This window comes from Ambystoma mexicanum, chromosome 2q (genome assembly GCF_040938575.1).
Source record: "Ambystoma mexicanum isolate Mex_15411 chromosome 2q, UKY_AmexF1_1, whole genome shotgun sequence".
NCBI lineage: Eukaryota > Metazoa > Chordata > Amphibia > Caudata > Ambystomatidae > Ambystoma > Ambystoma mexicanum.
Genome location: NC_090924.1, coordinates 58,105,525 through 58,116,603, shown reverse-complemented (window position 1 = coordinate 58,116,603; position 11,079 = coordinate 58,105,525). Strand labels below are relative to the sequence as shown.

The 11,079-nt window shown below is 48.0% G+C and overlaps 1 long non-coding RNA gene across 1 annotated transcript in view; it reads right to left on the bottom strand.

Moving 5' to 3' along the window:
- Positions 1 to 990: 990 nt before the first annotated feature.
- The window catches only part of LOC138569134 (uncharacterized), a 106,338-nt gene continuing 96,249 nt past the window's right edge, over positions 991 to 11,079 (bottom strand). Inside the window, exon 3 of the long non-coding RNA XR_011303141.1 lies at positions 991 to 1,079. This is a non-coding gene — a long non-coding RNA (uncharacterized lncRNA). The remainder of the gene's footprint in view (positions 1,080 to 11,079) is intronic.

Below are 11,079 nucleotides of genomic sequence, written 5' to 3'. Positions count from 1 at the left end.
GGCAGTATCAATGTCATTTATGGACCAGCCGGTCCGCTCTCCGTGAGTCACACCACTGCCTGGAGGTCTACTTCGGTGCGGGTTTGCGGCTTGCCTCCCCGTTACTCGTATGGTTGGGATGGACCACTCTCTGTCTCGACAATGGTTCCCCCAGCTTCACTGCTGCTCTGCTTCGAATCTCCTGGGTTTCTTCTCGCTTGAAGGTCAGTCCTTTCTCTCTTTTCATTACGTTATTGCTGGTCCCTTCCCAGCAGGAACGCAGAGTCTTTCGTTTGTCTTTGTGGATTGATCTCCACTCCTCTTTCCCTCTTCTTCATCTCAGTATGGTTGGCTGCCAACCAACAAGCACTATTTGTAGAGTTTTCATTCTTCCTCTTCACAGTACTATTAAAAGATGTATATGTGAATGGGTCAGCATTACAGGAACAAATAGAGACTTGAGGGACGGATGCCTTAGAAGGGTGAAAGGATGTGGGGATGTCCTTTAGGAGGTTATGAGGGAGCTCCATAAAGTAAAGGGAGTCCTTATGCCCCAGGGGGATTCTCCCCCTATGAGGTCCTCCTGCTTATTACCACCCCTGGGGGAATACCAGGTAGAGGCCTCACCTCCCTAGCATCATAGGGAAGGGCTCACCCCTGGGGAGAAGTTACGGAATCCCCATGAATCATCACAAATGCCATTATTAGCCAGGCCCAGAACACTAGATGTAGCCAGTACACTTATGTCACCTAAAGCTCCATCCCAGTTAGAGAGAACTCACAGAACAAGAATAAGGGCTATGAAAGGGGCTTAGGTGGGACCTCATGGACTTGGCTAGTCAGTAAATGGATTCAGGGGAGATCAGCACTACACATCTCAGCAAGCCACGTAATCTCGCGAGATTAAAAGATAAACCACAGTGGCCATTGCACTTGGAATGTTATTTAAATCCCACACAGGAATATGCCCCAACACTTAGGGTGGCAGCTACGAACACACACTTGCCTTCTGTGCGAGATGATTTACCGGCTAGTCCACGTGGGTATGTTCTGCTCTGCTGTGTGTTCTTCCGTGGACCGTACCCCGTCTGGCACCTCATCTGTAACAGAAGGTGAAATAACAAAGATATGATAGTATTAGTATTACTTACTAAAGTTCTCTCTCCGCACTGCTGTATTCTTGCACTTTGCACACGAATTCTGCACCACTGTAGTCACACATCACACCTAAATCTGCAGTACGCGCACCACACCGTTGTAATCGTGCACTGCAAACAACCACTTAGCATAGAAGTCCAGACATCCGAATTCTCAACCACTGTATTCGCACACTGCACACCCAAACTCTGCACCTCCGTATTCGTGCACCATAACTGGACACTCCAGCCTGCCCTCCTGAATGCCATGCCACCACCTGAAGGGGTGCAATCCTACTAAGGATAAAAGGGGTTAAATACCTACAAGCTCATCACTACACTACCCCGCACATTGCGCACAGCTCCAAGCGACAGCAACCTGCAAGAAAAACAAAAGGAAGAAAGTTCTTCTAACCAATCCAGTGAAGGGACTGGGAAGACATACGAAACAGTGCAACAATGCTCAGTGAAGTAAACTGAGCAAAATGTGGGACTTTCCTATTTCAGCCTGAATTAGCTGGTCTAGTCGGCCTCGGCCTGTGAAGGAAATGGCCTGGAATTGCTTGATTCTGCTCTTTCCTCTTGTCCAGGTAAGGGGGCAGCTCAGCGATGAGAGAAAAGCAGTTTACTTATTGGGAATTTGTATGGCACCTATACACAGGTGTTTCCAGGTGCCACAAGACAAGATTTGGGGGGGTGGACACATGGTAATCGCTGCAGTAGAGCAGCAAATAACGGTTATATTGGCCTTGTGACAATCCTACCGTGCATGACAAGCTGATAAGTGCAAAGGGGAGGGGTGAGAGGGAGAAGTGCAGGAGTGGGGTACCCCCAAGGGTGGGGGTGTGCAGTGCTGTGCGGGCCACAGCGGCAAGTGGCAGGCGAAGACGAGGAGGGAGGATGAGTGCGGTGGATAGGGAGGACCAAGTTGGGCTGGTCCAGAAAGGTTGCCATAGGGAAAGTGCTGGCAATGGATGCTGGTGGGACTGGTAGGGGGTTGCCCCTGTATGACTCTGAAGGGACCAGACCCCAGTTGCGGCGGCAGATGGAGGGTTAGCATGGCAGGGGGAGAGGGAAGGAGGAGGAGAAAAGTAGTCTTGACAACGGAGAAGATCCGACTCAAGTCTGAGTGTGGAGGGAGGCCGTTTCAGAGGAAGAAGCCAGCCGAGGAAAGGGATCTACCTCCCACTCTCTGCTTGAAGAATCATTTGACCTACAGAGAGTTGGAGCCAGAAGGACTCTGGCCAGGAGGTATTTTGAGAGGGAAAGCTGGATGCAAAGAGGTCCCAGGCTGCCGACAGCCTTGTGGATGATGCAAAGGGTCTTGAGTTTGATCCTTGCAGTCACAGTGAGCCAGTGTAGAGATTTTAGGGCTGGAGAGATGTGTTCCAGGGCTTCAGCCAAGGATAAGTCTTGCAGTCCTGTTCTGGATTACTTGAAGGGGGTGAAGGGAGGAAAGAAGCAGGTTGAGGAAGAGGCTGTTGCAGTAGTCAAGCCTAGAGAGAACCAGGGTCTGGAGACATTGAGCTTCTGGGGGCAGGTGAGGAAAGGTAGAATGCTCCTGAGGAGATGCAGCTGAAAATTGGACTTCCTGGCAAGATCCATGATGTGTGGAGAGAAAGAGAGAGAGAAGTGAAAGATTATCCCAACAAGGAGCAGGAATCCCAATGAGAATGATCTCAGTGTTACTGGCATTAATGCAGAGATCATTGGCAGAGCACCATGTCTGAACAGCAGTCAGGCAGTTGGGTAAGAGGAAGGAGGAGGAGTTTGGCGAAGGCAGCTTGAAAGAGAGCTGTGTGTCATTTGCGTAACACTGGAAATGAGGGGAGAACGTGGAGATCAAGTGAGCCAGAGGGGCCAGGTAGATGTTGAAGAGCCATGGTGATAGGATATAGCCTTGATGGACACCACAGGTAGAGAGTGGGGTGGAGGAGAGAAAAAGACCAATTTGCACTTGGGAAAGTCTGTATGAAAGGAAGGAGGTTAGCCAAGCCAGTGCCCTGTCTGTGATGCTTAGGGTATCATGGAGACGGTTTATGAGGATGTAGTGTTGACTGTCAAAAGCAGAAGAAAGATCGAGGAGGATTAGATCAGAGGGAGTGTTTGAGTGCAGGTTAGGGAGTAGGTCTTCACAGGTGTTCAGGAGAGCAGTTTCCGTGCCTCTGGCTGCCCTGAAACCGGACTGGTGGTTGTGGGGGCAGCCAGCCATTTTGGGGTTGCGGGTCAGTTGGGGGGATGACCAGATTCTCCACGAGTTTCTCCAAAAAAGGAGTGATAGAGATAGGGCAATAGTTAGCCGAGCAAGAAGGGTCAGCAGATGGCTTTTTTAGGAGAGTGTAGACAAGAGAGTGCTTAAGGGGTTGAGGCAAGGAGCCAGTGGCAAATGAGTGGTTGCAGAGGTTAGCCAGGGCTGAAGCAAGAGAGGCAATGTTGTCCTTGATGGTTCTGGAGTATCAAGGGAGCACCTGTTTAGAGGAGAATTTCATAGAGCAGAAAACTCTAGAGATCTCTTCCGGTGCAATGGGAGAGAAAGAAGAGAGTATGGGGGATAGGAGGGCCAAAGGAAGCGAGAGAATCGGGGGGAGCAGATGACAGGGAACAGGATATCAAGAGTTTTGGAGGAAAAGTGGGCAGTCAGTGCAGAGCAGAGGGCCCGTGAGGGAGGAGGAGAGGGAGGGAGACTGCAGTGGGATTGGCAAGTTCGTTGCAGATTTGAAAGACTGCAGCCATGTTATTGGGGGCTCCAGAGATCCAGGCTTGGACATGAGCCCTCTTCCTGGAGCAGATGTAGGGACGGTATTGCCTTTGGAGTAGGCAGTAGGCCAGTTTGTCAGCAGATGAGCTAGATGCCTGCTACTTCCTCTCTGCTGCTTTGCATTTGCGTTTCAAAGCAGCCAAGTCGGAGTCAAACCAAGAGTTGCATTTGGAGGCAGGCTTCATGCGGATCCTCATGACGGGGGCCAGGCTATCCAGGGTGTTAGAGATAGAGATATGAAGGTTAGCTAGAACAGTAAGAAGAAAATTCCAAAGAAGGGGGTTGGAGGAGGGATGAAGGAGAAGGCAAATGCAGCGGCTGACATATGCTTCATCAGTCAAAGGACAGAGGAGACTGGCGTGTGGGCGGAGGTGTCTGGGGACAGGGGAGGCCAAGGAAGTAAGAGAGGAGAGGTTTGTGGGGGCAAGAGACCAGTACGGTGGGGTGAGGCAGATTTGTAGTAACTCAGTTGCTTCTTCTTTACAGAATACTACAACACAACAAAAGTCACTCAGACGGGGTCCATAGGACCAGGCAGCCAGCAGGAGCCCAGTGGAAACCGTGCCACACCGTCCCCATTCCCTTCACCTAGTCCCTCTGTGCCCGGACTATTCAAGGCACGAGTGACCTGGTGGATGAGGTGGTGGTCGCGCTGCATTTCTGTTGGAAATCTTAAGGTAAGGCGTTACACCTACATGCCTTTCACCTGTCACAGCAACCTACTGGAAAAACACCCAGCTGCAGTGGCTCAGCAAGCCACTGGCTTGGCAGGGCTTAGCCCTCCCAAATGCAGAAATTTGAAGGCAAGACTCTGCCATGATGTTCAGCCTGGGAAAGGGGTGCGACAGCAAAGGCCTGACCGATTTCTCACCTGTGAGAGCAGAGTTGTGAGGAATTCAACCATCTTCATGGTGGGCTCGTCTGGGCTTTTTTTTGAAATGTTTAAATGGATGCTGGTAGACCTGCCTCGAAAAATGTGTGGGGCTAATCGACACACATTTTCCTAAGCTCACACCACAACAAATGCATAGACCCATGTACTCTGACATCGACTCAGCCTACAGGTACAGTCCACCCCTGTCATATTTAGTTGGAATATGAAAGGAGAGGAAAGCACAATGTCATCTCAAGGGGGAGAGGGGGAGCTTCCCCCTGCCATGGACAGCCTTATTAACTTACAAGGGGCTCCATGGAACCGCCCGCTCCCTTTGTTAGCCCTACAGCTGTTGGCAGCGATTAACATACCGATAGAGGGTACTTCAAACAGGCCCCCATGGGGCCTGGCTGCAGAGGATAACAAAGAAGACAGGAAACCCAACAAACCTTTCACATGTAACTGTGCCAACCTGAAGCCAGCTCCCGCCCCTCAGTATCAATGACAGTGAACTGACATGTCTGAGTTTGTTTGCTGTACACAACCCCTGCTAGAGGGACCCCCTCCATGAGATACGAATGCGGTATGCAGAAGCCAGAGAGTCTGGTCTCTCGGCATCTTCAAGGGAGATCTGCTGCTTCAAAGGGAAACCACCCAGGGAGAACCATTAACCAGAGAGACTCTTTGATCACAGCAGACAAGATGGTGGATGGGATCTAGTATTATAGGGGAGTGAGCCCAGAACTCTTTCTGTTGAGAGAAGGGTTCAGCCATATTGGTTCTGGGGCACCCCTTGTTCCTGGAGGACCCCCTTACTGTCTCCTGTTGCAACTGTTGCAATGTACTCTGGTTATGATGACCTCACACATAAAGAACATTGTTGGTAGAGACTGCAGGATTGGTTCACTAATATAGATTTATCCTACACCAATCACTGTGGCCCACTTGGCTTTAAGAGAGGGCTGGAACCCCTCTTTCAGGCAGATAATCTGAAGACTTCACTTGAAGCATAGCTCTCAACTCACCCGCTTTTGGCGGGTGTCACCCGCCTTGCAAAGGGCTGACTCACCCGCCAGGCCTCCTGCATGCCCATTCATTCCAATGGACGTCTCACCAGCCAGAAACAAAATCGGGTGATTTCACCCGCCTTTGCAAGACAAATGGTTGAGAGCTATGCTTGAAGCATGAAGAAGAACTCATCTTTGTACCCTGGCTGAAGGTACAGTCTGCCTTACAGCTTCTGGCAGTGAAGGAAGGCCAGGAACATCCAGAGAGAAGCAAGATCCCGCCCCTTAACTTCTCCCAGGGAACAGAGGGAAAAATAACCCAGAAGACCCTATAGCCACTTCAGAACTGGTACCCAGCCAGCACACAGCATGCCCTGCTAGCCCCTACTGCAAGATCCCTGGACAAGGAATGCCAGATGGTCTCTGACCCGAAACGAAGGACAAGGCAGCCTGCAACACGCTCTCTAGCTGTGGGCCATCTACCTTAAAAGACAACGCAAGCCCATAGAAAAGGTGGGGAGAAGTGCAACGCCAAGCATCTGCCTCTGTCCTCCTTGAAGGACATTCTCGAGCCAGTCGAGTTCCTCGATCCACAACTGCCTGCAATGCTGACCGCCGTCAAACCTCGAGCTACCGCTGTCAAGCTGCAGTCACTGAATGAACCAGGGATGTCTCGGCCAGCGCTTCAGAACTGCCGATCAGCACTGAGAAGATTCCTGATCCTGAGTCACCGTGAAGGCCAGCCTGCAGCCTTTCACCAAGCTTCACTCGCCGAACCGTCTTGCTGCCTGATACCCGCCACTGACTCCCATTTCGAACTCTGTCGCAGAAGCATCAAAAAAGCCCTGAATCCGAGTTGATGCTGTCGAGCACTAAGAACAACTACAGCAAGAGGTACATCATGATTCTGTCCCCCTGGTCCTTCCAAGAACGCCACTAGATACCTCTTAAAACCCTTTGTCCCTTTTTGCTAGAGCCAAGAATCCTTTAAAAAAAACGATTGTGGTTATTAACCATATCATGTACCCTCCTGTCAGTATCTAGAGGGCATCCCCTTTCCTGCTTAGAAACTGTTCTCTGCATTCCTTTACAGGGCGGGTTGTATTTAAAAGTCTTATTAGTTTGTCTTTTTGTGACAATAATAAAGTAGATATTTTTATACAACCTTAATTGGACACTCCTTCGATCATTGGGTAATAATTGTATTTTCGGTGTGTTGCAAATATCCAACGATCCACAACCTTTAGAGGAGATAAGACTGCCGTTCCATCCACATTACCAAAATTGGACATGGAGGTTTATAATTTTAATTGTATGCTTGTTTAATCCAATCTGTTCGGATCCATTCTGGTGTAGTAAAGGTGTGGGGCTGATTGATGGTTTAGAAACCGATTTTCACCACTGGTACCCCAGAATTGGATTCTTCACAATAGTGTTTAAGTTTAAACAATCATCAACGGCAATAGCACAAAATGCACCATGACCGAGGACAGAAGCCTGCCCAGCCCACAGCAAAATACCACCATGACTGAGCCAAACACTTAACTGCTCTGCTCAGCTTTCGGATGGCTCATACCTGCTGATGATTAGCATTGCTTTGTGAAACAGAGTAACCTCTTAATTGGGGTGACAATTAGATGTAATGGGACAAAGGAAGGCTAAATAGAAATGCAGCCTTCTGGCCTCTGATTGAGGAGGTGAGGATAGACCGTGCAATGGGTTAATGCACTTACTGCAGCTTTCCATATGTAACACGTCCAGATGATGATGAGATCCTAATACAGAAAAAAAGAGGTCAGGACGCCCCTCTGCAAGAAAGAACACAGCATGATAACCTGTTCTGTGGGAATGTACCCACTCAGAGTCCGCAGCCACATTTTAGCTCACTGTACCTTTCACAAAGGAGGAATATCCATTTGCCTATTAGTATTTGTCCAGCCCACTTGAGCAGTCCAGCAGCGAAATGCAATGGCAATCCTCCTTTGGACAAGAGTACCAACAGCAGCCCCAGACATGTGTTTCGACCTAGTCAGGCCTCATCAGTAAGGTGGGGATGTGCCTTTCTGAGCACAGTGAGCAAGGGGTCCCACTTCACTGATGAAATCTTATGGTACCCGCTAACAGGCCTTGCCAATCTGGGGCACTGCATAAAGTAATACTGTAATCCCATAAACAAACATGTCTGGGTCCACAGGAATGCTGCTAACCACCACCTCTCCTCTTCTGGCCTGTATGACGACCATGGCCCTTAAGGCACACATGCCTGGGGTGGCACATACCACACCACGGTCCGTAAAGGAAATGATAATGTTCAGTTTGCTCAAAAAATCTTGTCCCAACAAATTTATCTGGGAGGACTTAGAATACAGTAAGGGTGCACGCACCACTTTTACTCCTATTTTGATAGCTACCTTTTCTGTGTAGGGAACCGTTGTGACAGCCCCAGAGAATCCCTACGTGTCAGGTTTTTCACCTGATAATAGAAAGTCTCCCTCACTGATGCATGATTTAGTGGCACCTCTGTTGACCATAAAGAACAATCAATCAATCAAATCGGTTCTTCTAGAGCGCACTATTGCCAAAGGCCTGATGGCACTGACACAGAAAAAGCAAGAGAAACAGAGAGACTAAAGAAAAAGATGGTCACCTATATGAAAAGGAAGGTCTTGAGTTCCTTCCTGAATGATGCAAAGTCAATGTTGTCTCTTAGGTGCAAAGGCAATGAGTTCCACCACTTTGGCTCAGCCACCGAGAAAGCTCTTCCGCCCAGCCGTTCCCTTCTATATCAAGGCACACACAAAAGTGTGGTGTTGGTGGATCTAAGAGTTTGGCTTGGATTGTAACTACCAAGTTTCTCTTGAATGGCAAGGCATTGTTATGCTCACTTGGTATCCACGGGGACGCCCTTATGCCCTGGTTGCCGGATTCACCCTGGACACTTCCCGATTCCGGATGGTGCCTTCTATGGAGGTCGGGCCTGAAAACACAGGAGGACTGGACTTAGGAACAGATTTTGTTTTCTTACCCCCGCTCCCTGGATTCAATCTGATGGCCCACTCCTCACCTTGTTGTGATGTCTGGCGTGCCCTCCGTCCTGCCTTCTGTGTAGGGGCGTGTAGTTTTCTGCGGGTTTGAGCGACCGAGTTAACTTCACTGGTGCTAACCCATTCAAGTGTCTTTAAGGAGGTAAGTCTGGTTAAAGCAATCTTAAAATGTCCTTGCTTTCCTTTCTTGCTATTAATGTCTTTTCCTTATTTATTCCCCCTTAGGTGCACGGAGGTTCAGTGGATGCGCAGCTTGGATCGGGCTCCTACCCGGATGATGGACGCAGGAGCGTGTGATGGATGGTGGGTTAAGCGCGAAGTGCGGTGCGGTAATGTCTTCTTTTGCTAACCTGTGTTCTTTATTCCTTTTCAGGTCGCGATGGTCTTTCTGGGCGTGTGAAGATTTCCGGAGCGGAGCCGGCCAAGAAATGCCCAGCCAGGTGAGGTTCTTGTGATTACTGCCATAAATGCCGTGAGTAACATGTTTTAATGTTATCCTTCTTTCCCTCTCCCTCCAGGTGCTTCGTTCTGGTGCGTGCGTGATGTCCCGGTGATGCTGCCAACTGGATGAAAGACGAGCTGCAGGAAGACGGATTCTCGACGGATTGGAAGCTGCAGGGAAGCAGAGACTGCTAATGATGATCCTTTTTTTTTTGTTTTATTGTGTTTGATTCAAAATAGAAACTTTACAATTTTGTAACACATTTTTGTTTGTTTAAAAGAAAAAAAACCATATAGCAGTATAAATTCTCAATTCATTACATATTAAAAAGACAACAGAATATAAAATTACTTCAATTTACATTAATTCATTTTGTGCAGAAATCGCTTTCATTATCACCTTTAGAAAATTAGTCAGATTGATAAGTAACTTACAACTGTTCCCCCACATACACCTATTCCATAGGGTTAGTTTGGAGAATTCGGTATCAGAATACAAATAGCTTCCTAGATGTCGGTTTCTTACTTCATCAAAGTGTTTACAATAGATTACCAAATGTTTCAGTGATTCAATGACACCATATATTTGACAAAATCTGCAATCTGCACCTTGTGTATCAAACTTCACACCTTTGTAAACACAGCTCTGAATTTGCTCAAAAGTAGGAAATTGGTTCAAACGGAACCGCATATATAAATTCCTTTCTAAAAAATTAGGAAATTGGAACAAATACCTCGGTAAGACCCCCATTTTCCTTCTAAATGGTGCATACTCTTTATACATCTTAAAATTACCAATTTGGTCAGATTGCCGACACCAAGCCAAGAGTTGGAATTTACGTTTATTTACAGGTAGACACAGTAGAAAATCTTCTTTAGGAATATTTGTAATTTCTAGAATGTCATCCATTTTCTTAGTAAAGTTATCTAATTCCAATAAGGAACCATGTTCTATTATTTGACCAAGATCACCATAGAGTGAGTTCCTAGGTGGATCTAACATCTTTCTGTAGTTGTTCAAATGTCTCCAATTCCACTTAGCAGACAATGGCAACAATCCTATTTCATGGAAAATAATTGCATTAGGAACTGATCTAGAAATACCCAGAACCTTTTTCCACATTTGCCCTTGAATCATGTCAAGAAAATCCTCCATATTGAACATACACGAATCAAGGATGTATAGTATACAAGGTTCAATCTTCAGCAAATAAAACTGAATGATTGGTAATGATGTTCTTTTGTCTCCTCTGCAGGTCCGCTGTTCAAGGATCGCCGGATTCTGGTCTCTGGACACGATGAGCATCACACTGCTGGCTGCAGAATAACGCGAAGCACGTTTTGTAACTTGGGTGTGGTTTATATAGCGCCCTAGTAAAGTAGTCCAGGTAAAGTAGTCCGGGCTACCACACCCAAAACACTGCACCGCACAGTCTGCTTCTAGGAACTAGGCTGTGTGGGTGCCTCCATGTTGGCTGCAGGCCTCCAATGAAAAGTAGTCCCTTCAAGACTGTGTCCCAATCTGAACATGAGCCTGGCGCCAAAGGCACCAGGACTGACTCCAAGAGAGTCCCTGAGGATAGTGCAAGGCCCTTAGGGCCCTAAATGAACCCTGAGTCTTAACCCTACCTGGCATGTGACCATGCCAGTGGGGTTTTGGGTCACGGGTTGCGACAGGCATCCTTTGCCATTTTGAGAGCAGTGGATCAAACACAATGATTTAAACTTGACCCTAGCTTCGATAGGCAACCAGTGTTGGGATTGCTGTGCCCCGGTTACTCCATTTCCAAAAGGGACATGTTTCACCAGGCACACTGTTGCACCTGCAAGTGATGAATAA